At 43.1% G+C, this 13,165-nt stretch overlaps 1 protein-coding gene across 1 annotated transcript in view; it reads left to right on the top strand.

Annotated features, from left to right (window-relative positions):
* Positions 1-13,165, top strand: part of CDH9 (cadherin 9) — a 212,072-nt gene that overhangs the window by 114,618 nt on the left and 84,289 nt on the right. The gene's annotated exons all lie outside the window — the stretch shown is intronic.

Below are 13,165 nucleotides of genomic sequence, written 5' to 3'. Positions count from 1 at the left end.
ATCAGATGAAGAGAATAGTGAATAGATAATATTAGCAAGCAAAGACAAAGGTTTGACAAAGCATGGATACAGAACTATAGAACAACAAATATTATAAGCAGTATACCAAAACATCCAGGAGCAGGCTAAATCAAGACTAGAAGACAAAAAGGAATTGTAATCATACTTGAAACAAGAGACAAAAACAAACTTAGAAAGAGTGGCAAATATGTAAGTGGATTGGAACAATACCGCAATGCAAATCAAATTCTTAGTTGATCCTAAAGAAGGTAAAAACAAGACACTATTTTATTAGAGTAAAAGAGTTCACTTTAACCTGTTGGGGATGAAGGGTGTACAGGTACGCCCTCATGTTCTGGTACTTAAGGATGGAGGGCGTACCTGTACACCTTTGGGAATTTCGATCACCGCCGCGTGCTTGGCGGGGTCTGGACCGGGATGACTGCTGATATCTATCAGCAGGCATCCTGTGGCAATGCCTAGTGGGGTCCTGAGACTCCCCTATGTCGGTAATCGCCACAAATCAACGGTTAATTCAGCCCAGCGATTTGTGGCGATTCCGAGCCAATCGGGTCACAGTGATAACAGTGATCGGAGCTGTCAGAGACAGCTCTGACAATGCTAAAGGATAGGAGGGAGGTGGCAAGGCGCCACTTCCTCCTATCCCCTGCCATTGGTCAGTTAGGCTGACCGACCAATGGCAGTTGGGGGCAGGAGGGTTAAAGTTAATTTTCCTTGCTCTGCCCGCCGATTGAAGTTCAGGCAGAGCGGGGGGAACGAGTGCGACGAGGGGGGGAGCACAGGCTTACTGGAGCCACGGGATCGGAGCAGCGGCAGCAGGAGAGACCAACGGGCAGCGGCGGAGACATCAGGAGGAGTCCAGCCGGAAAGTGCGGCAGTGAAGGAGGCTGCAGTGAAGATCACTGGTAAGTGATCTTCACTGTGGCCTTCTAAAAGTTGCAAAACTATAACTCCCAGCATGCCCAGACAGTTACAACTTTCAGCATGCACTGACTGTCTGGGCATGCTGGGAGTTGTAGTTTTGCAACATCTGAAGTGGCACAATTTGAAGACCATTGTACAGTGGTCTCCAAACTGTTGCCCTCCAGATGGTGCAAAACTGCAACTCCCAGCATGCCCAGACAATCAGGACATGCTTGGAGTTGTAGTTTGCCACATCTGGAGGGCTACAGTTTGGAGACCACTACTAAGCAGCCTCAAAACTGTTCTTCCCCAGTTGTTGCATAACTACAACCCCTAGCAGGCCTTTCAGCTGTCAGTGCATGCTGGGAGTTGTAGTTTTGCAACAGCTCTAGGCACGCTGGTTGGGAAACACTGAGCTAGAGTCTGTTTTCTAACTCAGTGATTAAAACCTGTGTGCCTCTAGCTGTTGCAAAACTACAACTCCCAGAATGCACTGATAGACCGTACATGCTGGGAGTTGTAGTTTTGCAATAGCTGGAGGCACATGGGTTGGAATCACTGAGCTAGAGTCTACTTCCTAACTCAGTGGTTCCCCACGAGTGTGCCTACAGCTGTTGCAAAACTACAACTCCCAGCATGTATGGTCTGTCAGTGCATTCTGAGAGTTGTAATTTTGCAACAGCTGAAGGTTTGGGGCGCCCCCCATGTGAATTCACAGTGTACATTCACACGGGGGTTTACAGTGAGTTTCTTTCTACAAGTTTGAGCTGCGGCTAATTTTCTGCCGCAGCTCAAACTCCCAGCGGAAAACTCACCGTGAACCTCCGCCTGTGTGAATGTACCCTAGAAACACTACACTAACACAAAATAAAAAGTAAAACACTACATATATATATATATATATATATATATATATATATATATATATATATACATACACATACCCCTACACAGTTACCACCAGCCCCCGCCCCCCCCCCCCACCGTATAAAGATGAAAACGTCTCATACGGCAGTGTTCCCCAAACAGAGCCTCCAGCTGTTGCAAAAAAACAACTCCCAGTATTGCCGGAAAGCCATTGACTGTCCTGGCAGGCCAGGAGTTTTTAAACAGCTGGAGGCTCCCTGTTTAGGAAACACTGCCGTATGGTTTTGGTGGAGACAAGTAACATCCTTGTATCCATGTTTGCCCTTATTGCAAATTCCTAGTTTAGGCCTCAAATGCGCATGGCACTCTCTCACTTTGGAGCCCTGTCGTATTTCAAGGAAACAGTTTAGGGCTACATATGGGATATTTCTGTACTCAGGAGAAATTGCTTCACAAATTTTGGGGGGATTTTTCTCCTTTTACTCCTTATGAAAAGGAAAAGTTAAAGGCAACACCAGCAAGTTAGTGTAAAAAATAAACTTTTTTACACTAACATGCTGGTGTTGCCCCATACTTTTCATTTTTACAGGTAAAAGGAGAAAAAGATTTAAGGAGAAAAGTACGGAAATCCGTCATATGTGGATATAAAATGCTCTGCGGGTGCACAAGAGGGCTCAGTAGTCAGAGAGCGTACATTTGAGGCCTAAATTGGTGATTTGCACAAGGGTAGCTGATATTTACAGCAGTTCTGACATGAATGCAGAAAAATAAATAAAACTACACCACTCACGGAACGTAATAAGAGGTATAGTGAGCCTTAACACCCCACAAGTCTTTGATGAATTTTCGTTAAAGTTGGATGCGGAAAAAAAAAAAAAAAAAAGCGCCATTGGGCTTTTGGAGAAAGAATTAGGCTAGAATTGAAGGCCATGTGCGTTTACAAAGCCCCCATGCTGCCAGAACAGTGGACCCCCCCCCACATGTGACCCCATTTTGGAAACTACACCCCTCACGGGTTGTAACAAGGGTTGCAGTGAGCATTTATACCCCACAGGTGTCTGACAGATTTTTGGTACAGTGGTCCCTGAAAATGAAAAATTTGATTTTTCATTTGCCCAGCCCACTGTTCCAAAGATCTGTCAATCGCCAGTGGAGTGTAAATGCTCACTGCACCCCTTATTACAGTCTGTGATGGGTGTAATTTCTAAAATAGGGTCACATGGTGGGGGGTCCACTGTTCAGGCACCATGGGTGCTTTGTAAACACACATTGCCCCAACTTCCATTGCAACCAAATTCTCGCTTCAAAAGCCCAATGGAGCTCCTTCTCTTCTGAGCATTATAGCGTGCCTGCAGACCACTTTACATCCACATATGGGGTATTTCCATACTCAGAAGAAATGGGGTACACATTTGTGGGGGCTTTTCCCCTATTACCCCGTGTGAAAATGAAAAATGTGGGGTAACACCAGCATTTTATTGAAAAAAATGTTTTCTTTTTATTTTTACATCCCACTTTAATGAAAGTTCTTCAATCACCTGTGGGGTGTTAAGGCTCACTCTACCCCTTGTTACCTTCTTAGAGCAGTGTAGTTTCAAAAATAGTGTGCCATTTGTTTTTTTTATTGTTCTGGCATCATGGGGGCTTCCTAAATGCGACATGCCCCCAAAAACCATTTCAGCAAAATTCGCTCTCCAAAAGCCAAATGTCACTCTTTCCCTTATGAGCCCTCTAGTGCACCCACAGAGCACTTAACCCCTTAAGGACACAGCCCATTTTCACCTCTAGGACGCAGCCCTTTTTTGCACATCTGACCACTGTCACTTTAAACATTAATAACTCTGGAATGCTTTTACTTATCAATCTGATTCCGAGATAGTTTTTTCGTGACATATTCTACATAGTGGTAAATTTTTGTGGTAACTTGCATCCTTTCTTGGTGAAAAATCCCCAAATTTGATGAAAAAATTGAAAATTTTGCATTTTTCTAACTTTGAAGCTCTCTGTTTGTAAGGAAAATGGATATTCCAAATATTTTTTTTTTTGGATTCACATATACAATATGTCTACTTTATATTTTCATCATAAAATTTATGAGTTTTTACTTTTGGAAGACACCAGCAATTTTACAATTTTTCACAAAATTTTCAAACTCGCTATTTTTCATGGACCAGTTCAGGTTTGAAGTGGATTTGAAGGGTCTTCATATTAGAAATACCCCATAAAAGACCCCATTATAAAAACTACACCCCCCAAAGTATTCAAAATGACATTCAGTAAGCGTTTTAACCCTTTAGGTGTTTCACAGGAAAAGCAGCAAAGTGAAGGAGAAAATTCAAAATCTTCATTTTTTACACTTGCATGTTCTTGTAGACCCAATTTTTGAATTTTTACAAGGGGTAAAAGGATAAAATTTATACTTGAATTTATAGCCCAATTTCTCTCGAGTAAGCACATACCTCATATGTCTATGTAAATTGTTCGGCGGGCACAGTAGAGGGCTCAGAAGCGAAGGAGCGACAAGGAGATTTTGGAGAGTACGTTTTTCTGAAATGGTTTTTTGGGGGCATGGTGCATTTAGGAAGCCCCTATGGTGCCAAAACAGCAAAAAAAAAAAAAAAACATGGCATACCATTTTGGAAACTAGACCCCTTGAGGAACGTAACAAGGAATTAAATGAGCCTTAATACCCCACAGGTGTTTCATGACTTTTGCATATGTAAAAAAAAAAAAAAAAAATTTCACTAAAATGTGTGTTTCCCCCCAAATTTCACATTTTTGCAAGGGTTAATAGCAGAAAATACCCCCCAAAATTTGTAACCCCATCTCTTCTGAGTATGGAGGTACCCCATAAGTTGACCTGAAGTGCATTACGGGCGAACTACAATGCTCAGAAGAGAAGGAGTCATATTTGGCTTTTTGAGAGCAAATTTTGCTCGGGGGGCATGTCGCATTTAGGAAGCCCCTATGGTGCCAGGAAAAAGACATGGCATACCATTTTGGAAACTAGACTCCTTGAGGAACGTAACAAGGGATAAAGTGAACCTTAATACCCCACAGGTGTTTCACGACTTTTGCATATGTAAAAAAAAAATTTTTTTTTTCACCAAAAATGCTTGGTTTACCAAAAATTTTACATTTTTAAAAAAGGTAATAGCAGAAAATACCCCCTAAAATTTGAAGCCCAATTTCTCCCGATTCAGAAAACACCCAATATGGGGATGAAAAGTGCTCTGCTGGCGCACTACAGGTCTCAGAAGAGAAGGAGTCACATTTGGCTTTTTGGAAGCAAATTTTGCTCTGGGGGCATGCCGCATTTAGGAAGCACCTACGGTGCCAGGACAGAAAAAAAAAACCACATGGCATACCATTTTGGAAACTAGACCCCTTGGGGAACGTAACAAGGGGTAAAGTGAACATTAATACCCCACAGGTGTTTCACGACTTTTGCATATGTAAAAAAAAATAAAAAATTTTTACACTAAAATGCTTGTTTTCCCCCAAATTTTACATTTTTACAAGGGATAATAGCAGAAAATACCCCCCAAAATTTGTAACCCCATCTCTTCTGAGTATGGAAATACCCAATAAGTGGACGTGAAGTGCACTGGGGCGAACTACAATGCTCAGAAGGGAAGGAGCATCATTGAGCTTTTGGAGAGAGAATTTGGCCATGTGCATTTCCAAAGCCCCCCCGTGGTGCCAGAACAGTGGACCCCCCCACATGTGACCCCATTTTTAAAACTACACCCCTCAGGGAAGGTAATAAGGGGTGCAGGGAGAATTTACACCCCACTGGCATTTGACGGATCTTTGGAACAGTGGGCTGTGCAAATTAAAAATTTTATTTTTCATTTTCACAGACCCCTTTTTCAAAGATCTGTCAGACACCTTTGGGGTGTAAATGCTCACTGTACCCCTTGTTACATTCCGTGAGGGGTGTAGTTTCCAAAATGGGGTCACATGTGGGTATTTATTGTTTTGCACTTATGTCAGAACCGCTGTAAAATCAGCCACCCCTGTGCAAATCACCAATTTAGACCTCAAATTTACATGGTGCACTCTTCCTTCTGAGCCTTGTTGTGCGCCCCCAGAACACTTTGCGCCCACATATGGGGTATCTCCGTCCTCAGGAGAAATTGCGTTACAAATTTTGGAGGCTTTTTTTCTGGGGCAACACCAGTATGTTAGTGTACAAAAATGTATTTTTTTTACACTAACATGCTGGTGTAGACCCCAACTTTACCTTTTCATAAGGGGTAAAAGGAGAAAAAGCCCCCCAAAATTTGTTAGGCAATTTCTCCCGAGTATGGAAATACCCCACATGTGGCCCTAAACTGTTGCCTTGAAATACGCCAGGGCTCCGAAGTGAGAGAGCGCCATGTGCATTTGAGGCCTAAATGAGGGATTTGCATAGGGGTGGACATAGGGGTATTCTACACCAGTGATTCTCAAACAGGGTGCCTCCAGCTGTTGCTAAACTCCCAGCATGCTTGGACAGTCAATGGCTGTCCGGAAATGCTGGGAGTTTTTGTTTTGCAACAGCTGGAGGCTCCGTTTTGGAAACACTGCTGTAGGATCCGTTTTTCATTTTTATTGGGGGGGAAGGGGTGGTGGTGGGGGGGTCAGTGTACGTGTGTATATGTAGTGTTTTACTCTTTATTTTATGTTAGTGTAGTGTAGTGTTTTTAGGTAACATTCACACTGACGGCGGATTACACTGAGTCTCCCGCTAGGAGTTTGAGCTGCGGCTGCAGCTCAAACTTGAAGCAGGGAACTCACTGTAATCCGTCACCAGTGTGAATGTAACCTGTACATTCACATGGGAGGGGGGGGACTACAACTCCCAGCATGCACTGACAGAACGTGCATGCTGGGAGTTGTAGTTATGCAACAGCTGGAGGCACACTGGTTGGAAAATACTGAGTTAGGTAATAGAACCTATTACCTAACTCGGTATTTCCCAACCAGTGTGCCTCCAGCTGTTGCAGAACTACAACTCTCAGCATGTACTGATTGCCAAAGGGAATGCTGGGAGATGTAGTTATGCAACAGCTGGAGGCACGCAAGTACAACTCCCAGCATGCCGAGACAGCCATTTGCTGTTCCTGAATGCTGGGAGTTGTAGTTTTGCAAGATTTAGAGGGGTTCAGGCTGGAGATCACTGACAGTGGTCTCTAAACTGTGGCCCTCCAGATGTTGCAAAACTACAAATCTCAGCATGCTAAGACAGCAAACTGCTGTCTGGGCATGCTGGGAGTTGTAGTTTTGTAATATCTGGAGGGCTACAGTTTAGAGACCACTGTGAGTGATCCCCAGCCTGAACCCCTCTAAATCTTGCAAAACTACAACTCCCAGCATGCCAACACAGCAAACAGCTGTCAAGGCATGGTGGGAGTTGTAGTTTTGCAACATCTGGAGGGCGACAGTTTAGAGACCACTCTCTAAACTGTCGCCCTGCAGATGTTGCTAGGCAACAGACTCTGGACACGCGGCGTCATACTTACCTCCACCGCCGCCGCCAGGTAAGTGACCGCCGCTGCCGCCGCCGCCGCTATTACACGGTTCCCCCCGCTGTGCCCGGACACCGATGGGCGGGCATAGCGGGGGGAACCGAACTTTAACCCCCCCGCCCCCAGTCTGCTATTGGTCGGCCGCTCCGCCGATCAATAGCAGGGATAGGAGGGGTGGCAACCCTGCCACCTCACTCCTATCTCTTCAAGGAGGATCGAGGGTGTCTTGGACACCCCCGATCCCCCTTATTTTATCGCGGTGCCGCGATTGATGGGCAGGGGAGAGCGCTCCCCCTGCAAACACCGTAGATGCCGTGATCAGAACTGATCACGGCATCTATGGGGTTAATGCTACCGGGACCGGCGCGATTGCGGCCCCGGCAGCTGCGGTGGGACTCCGGCTGTGATTGACAGCTGAGTCCCACCCGCGATCTCCTGCGCTGTCCGTGGCAGAGCAGGAGATCGCTTGGACGTATGCATACGTCCATTTGCGCGAACGTGTAATTCGCCTGGACGTATGCATACGTCCAATAGCGGGAAGGGGTTAACATCCACATATGAAGTATTTCCTTACTTGAGAGAAATGGTGTTACAAATGTTGGGGGGCATTTTCTCCTATCACTCCTTGTGAAAATGAAAAGTTTGGGGTAACACTAGCATTTTAGTGTTAAAAATCTAATTTTTAATTTTCACGCCCCACTTTAACGAAAGTTTGTTAATCACATGTGGAGCATAATGACTCAATTTACACCTTGTTACGTTCCATGAGGGGTGTTTTTTTACTGTTCTGACATCATGGAAGCTTCCTAAATGCCCCCTAAAAACTATTTCAGCAAAATTCACTCTCCAAAATCCCATTGTCGCTCCTTCCCTTTAGAGCCATCTATTGCACCCACAGAGCACTTTACATCCACATATGAGGTATTGCCTTACTCGAGAGAAAATAAATTACAAGTTTTTTTGGGGCCTTTTAACCTTTTACCCCTTAAAAATGAAAACAATGGGGTTACAATAACATATTTGTGTAAAAAATGGAGATTTAGATTTTTCTCCTATACTGTATTTTGCTGTTATTCCTGTGAAACACCTAAAGGGTTACCAAACTTTTTGAATGTCATTTTGAATACTTTGGGGGTTCAGTTTTCATAATGGTGTCCATCATGGGGTATTTCCAACAAAAAGACCCTCAAATTCATTTCTAAACTGAACTGGTCCCTGAAAAATTTACATTTTTAAATTTTCGTGGAAAATTGGAAAATTGCTGCTATACTTTGAAGCCCTCTGATGTCTTCAAAAAGTAAAAACATGTCAACTTTGTGATGCAAACATAAAGTTAGCATATTGTATATGTGAATCAATATGTAATTTATTTGACATGTCACTTTTCCTTACAAGCAGATAGCTTCAAAGTTAGAAAAATGCTAAATGTTCACATTATTTCTGAAATTTTTGAATTTTTCACCAAGAAATTATGCAAGTATCGACGAAAATTTACCATTAACAATCTCGGAATCAAATTTATAAGTAAAAGCATCTGAGAGTTATTAATAAAGTTTATGCATAAACTGATCAGATTTGAAAAAATGCTCCCGTCCTTAGGGTCATGATGGGCTCCGTCACAAAGAGGTTAAAGCCCTAATTGTACTCAGTTAAACAGAATGATTGTCACATTGTGACGGGCAATAGAAAGCACAGAGCTTACCCAGAACCCCTTTCCCTGCCTACTTGTGTAATCACAATCGGGAACAATTTCACAACTTGGATTCAGTCCCTCCGCTGAACTAAAGTGCAGGGGCGATAAGAGTCAGAACAAAACAACCACAGTACAAGTCAGGAGAGAAATTCAGGAAACAAAAGAGTTAACAAACACACATTTGGTGGCCCAGTATGGGAGGTGTTACCTGTACCCTTGCTGCCTTGCCTTGAAGCCTCCCTTCAGTGTCCCCTGGGCCCCTTGTGCTTGTTTCCCCCCTGTATATATGTTTTGCTATGTATTATAATATATAATGTGTTGTTGCTTTAAGAAATGTACCAGGTAATCCCAGAGGTGACCTATGGGCTCCCTGCTAGTCTCCCCCATATAAGCCCTGGGTGGAGCTTGCTCGCTCTCTTGTTGCTGAGGTCCAGGGCAGTCAAGTCAAGTCTAGGTGTGTGTCCAGAGTCATTGGAGGCCTCAAGTTAAGTCTGCAGCCACAGCCATAGATTTGTCAGTTGTCAGTCAACTCAGTCCCCATCAGCAACTGTCAAGTCAGCGTGGCCTGCATCAAAATTATCCAGTCCTATTACAAGTCCCAGCAAGCCCTTTAGGTCTCTGAGTCACTGGTCACCTCCAAGGGCCCTGGCTGAACTTTATAGACTTTACCATCTGTTTACCCTCAGTAAAGCTACCGTTATCCATAACTTGGCGTTGCATTATTGCCCCCCGTGCCTAGCCCAGGATCTAGCGGTAAACCTTTGGGTGGTAATGAGTATAAACCACACCCTGGCGTCGCAAATACAAGGGGTTAGTTCCATCTGCCCCTAGGGTGACAACATCTGCCCTCATCACACCCTGTTACCACACACAGAAATAGAATGGTAAACTGGTCAGGTCAAAATCCAACAAGACTACAATTTGTGAGACAAAGAGTTAATGATTTAACAAGCCAGATTTAGGATAAGCAGAGATCAAAATAGACATGCAGGTAGGAAGCTAGGGATAGGAGAAATATCTCTATCACAGTCAACATACTGAGGACAACTGAACATATTAATAGCCCAGCCAAGTAGGGTGTAAACGTCAAGACAGAAAACATATGATGCTTTAGCCAAACACCAGAAAATGTAACCCTTAGAGCAGAACCAGGTTGAGTCCTAATAATTATACAGATATGTCCAGCCTTACCTTTGCTCTAGTTTAGTTAAGGAATACTAATTATTATGAAAGTCCCAATGTTTACACTTAATGGTAGAAGGTCTTTACCTCCTGTTACTGTTATAAGTTAGTAATCACACACCTTGAATTACTAAATATATTGATTTTGGAGATAAGGTAAGAAAGTCCATGGAGAGGATTTAGAAAAACCTGTATAGAGGAAGAGTGGTGCAGTTACCCACGGGAAATAAACATATTGCTAAATTCATTTAAAAAAATGATCTATATTTCTGTTTCCTGGTTCCACCTAGTCACTTGACTACTGTATAGATGACTTCCACTGCTCTTGATTAACCTGTCATATGTTTTCCAAGTACCATGGACCTGAATTATTGTATTTGTCAAACACTGTTGACTGGTCACCATCGCCTATGTCATCTTGTTCTACTGTTGTATTAGTTTTAATTTTAATAAAAATAGATTTGTGAAAAAAAAAATATCTATATTATCTGAGCTTGATTGCTACAGCCTGCCAAAGGCAAGCTACAGTAGTCACCATTTCTAGGAAGTCACTGAGGGAAAGGTAAGGCACCAGGCTTCCCTGACAATTCAATGGCACCCACAGTTATATATCGGGTATCCGATAAGACCACCAGACACTAGGTAATAGTTAATGTTTAACCCCTTAAGGACTCAGCCCATTTTCACCTAAAGGACCCAAAACTATTTTTGTTTTTGCACTTTAGTTTTTTCCTCCTCACTTTCTAAAAATCATAATGCATTAAATTTTAAACCTACCGACCCATATAAGGGCTTGTTTTTTGTATCACCAATTGTACTTTGTAATGACATTACTTACTTTATAAAATAATCTGTGGCGAGACAAAAAAAAAATTGTGGGGTGAAATGAAAAAAAAAGCCATTTTGCTAATTTTTAGGACTTCATTTTCCAAGCAGTGCACTTTTCGCTAAAAATGACACCTTATCTTTATTCTGTAGGTCTATAAGGTTAAAAAAAAAAAAAGTACTTTACTACTTAAAAAAATGATTACTACATAATATACCACATATGGTTATTATTTATTTTTATTACATTTTTTTTTAAATAGGAAAAGAGGGGGCTGATTCAAACTTTTATTGGGGGGCTATACCATGAAATCTTTTGATTGCATACACTGATCAATGCTATGTCCAGGCTTAGAGCAGTAGATCGCCAATCAGATGACCAGGAGGCAGGTGAGGACCCTCCTGTTGTCCAGTAAGCTGATCAGAGCATGGCAATTCTGTCTCAATAATCCCGATCAGCACCGCTGCCGGGATAGTTTCACTTTCACTTTAGATGCCGCAATCAACTTTGATCACGGCATCTAAAGGGTTGATGATGGGCACTGGCCTGATCAGCGCAGCCTGGCATTAACCCTGGGTCTTCGCTGCTGATAGCAATCGGGACCCACCAGGTTTTAAAGCGTTCTCTGCTCATAGGATCGCTTTAAAGCTCGGTAACAGGACTCAGAACGTACAGATACGCCCTGAGTCCTTAAGATTTTAAATGATGTGATCGCTATTGATTATGGCATTTAACCATTTAACCCCTTCCAGCAATAGGACATATGCATACATCCCAGCACTCAACATTTTCGCACGCTGGGACATGTGCATACGTCCTAGCGATTTCCTGCACTCCCCCTGTTTACCAACGGAGGTGCCGCGATACCATCGCAGATCGCCATTGGTTGCTATGGTAGCAGGAGGTCAGATGATGACCTTCTGTCTGCCTGTCAGAGGCTGGATGGCACAGTCTGTAGTATCTGCAGCAGATCAGGTTATACTGTGCTACTGTACAAATGTATTGCAGCATAGTATAACATGTAAAAAGTGAAAAATAAAATAATAATAAAAGGTTATTCAATACATGTATGAAGTGTAAAAAAAAAAAGGCCCCTTTAACAATAAAACCCTGTATTGTCATAAAAAAAAGATCAAATACACAAATCATATACATAATAGGTATTGTCACGTCCGTAATGATGTGTACTATAAAACTATAATGTAAATTATCCTGCATGGTGAACGCCGTAAAAAAGAAAGATAATAATAAAAAATCACCAATTTTGGTACAAATAGCAAAATAAAAAGGATCAAAAGGTAGCACATATCGCAAAAATGATACCAATAAAAAGTAAAGCTCATCCAGCAAAAAATAAGCCCTCGCTCAATGGCGTCAGACTGAAAAAAAAAGTTACGGCTGTTGGAAAATGAATGGCAGAAAAAGAATTTTGCTCAGAAAAGGAAAAAGAGTATAGAAAGCTATATAAATTTTACCGCACAGTGTACACCATAAAAAATGCTGCATGTGTCAACAAAAATGCACCGCTTACATAAAGTACAATATGTCACGAAAAAACATTCTCAGAATCGCTCCTCTGAGAAAAAGCATTGTAAAGTTATTACCATTTAAAGAGACACATGTTAAATTAAAAAAAAAAAAAGAGCCTGGTCATTAAAGGAGTAGTCCAGTGGTGATTCAGTGGTGAGCAACTTATCCCCTATCCTAAGGATAGGGGATAAGTTGCAGATCGCGGGGGGTCCGACCCCTGGGGCCCCCCGCGATCTCCTGTACGGAGCCCCTACAGCCCGCTGGAAGGGGGCGTGTCGACCTCCGCACGAGGCGGCGGCCGACACGCCCCCTCAATACAACTCTATGGCAGAGCCGAAGCGCTGCCTTCGGCAATCTCCGGCTCTGCCATAGAGATGTATTGAGGGGGCGTGTCGGCCGCCGCCTCGTTGCGGGGGTCGACACCCGCTATCTCGGCGGAGAGCCGGGGCCCCGTACAGAGAGATCGCAGGGGGCCCCAGCGGTCGGACCCCCCGCGATCTCAAACTTATCCCCTATCCTCAGGATAGGGGATAAGTTTTTCACCACTGGACTACCCCTTTAAGGTAAAAAATGGATCCATCCTTAAGGGGTTAAATGACGGATATTGGAGTTATCTCCGATGTCCTTCAT

This window comes from Hyla sarda, chromosome 5, assembly GCF_029499605.1.
Source record: "Hyla sarda isolate aHylSar1 chromosome 5, aHylSar1.hap1, whole genome shotgun sequence".
NCBI lineage: Eukaryota > Metazoa > Chordata > Amphibia > Anura > Hylidae > Hyla > Hyla sarda.
Note: the sequence above shows the minus strand (reverse complement) of the source record. Positions and strands in the feature narration are given on the sequence as shown.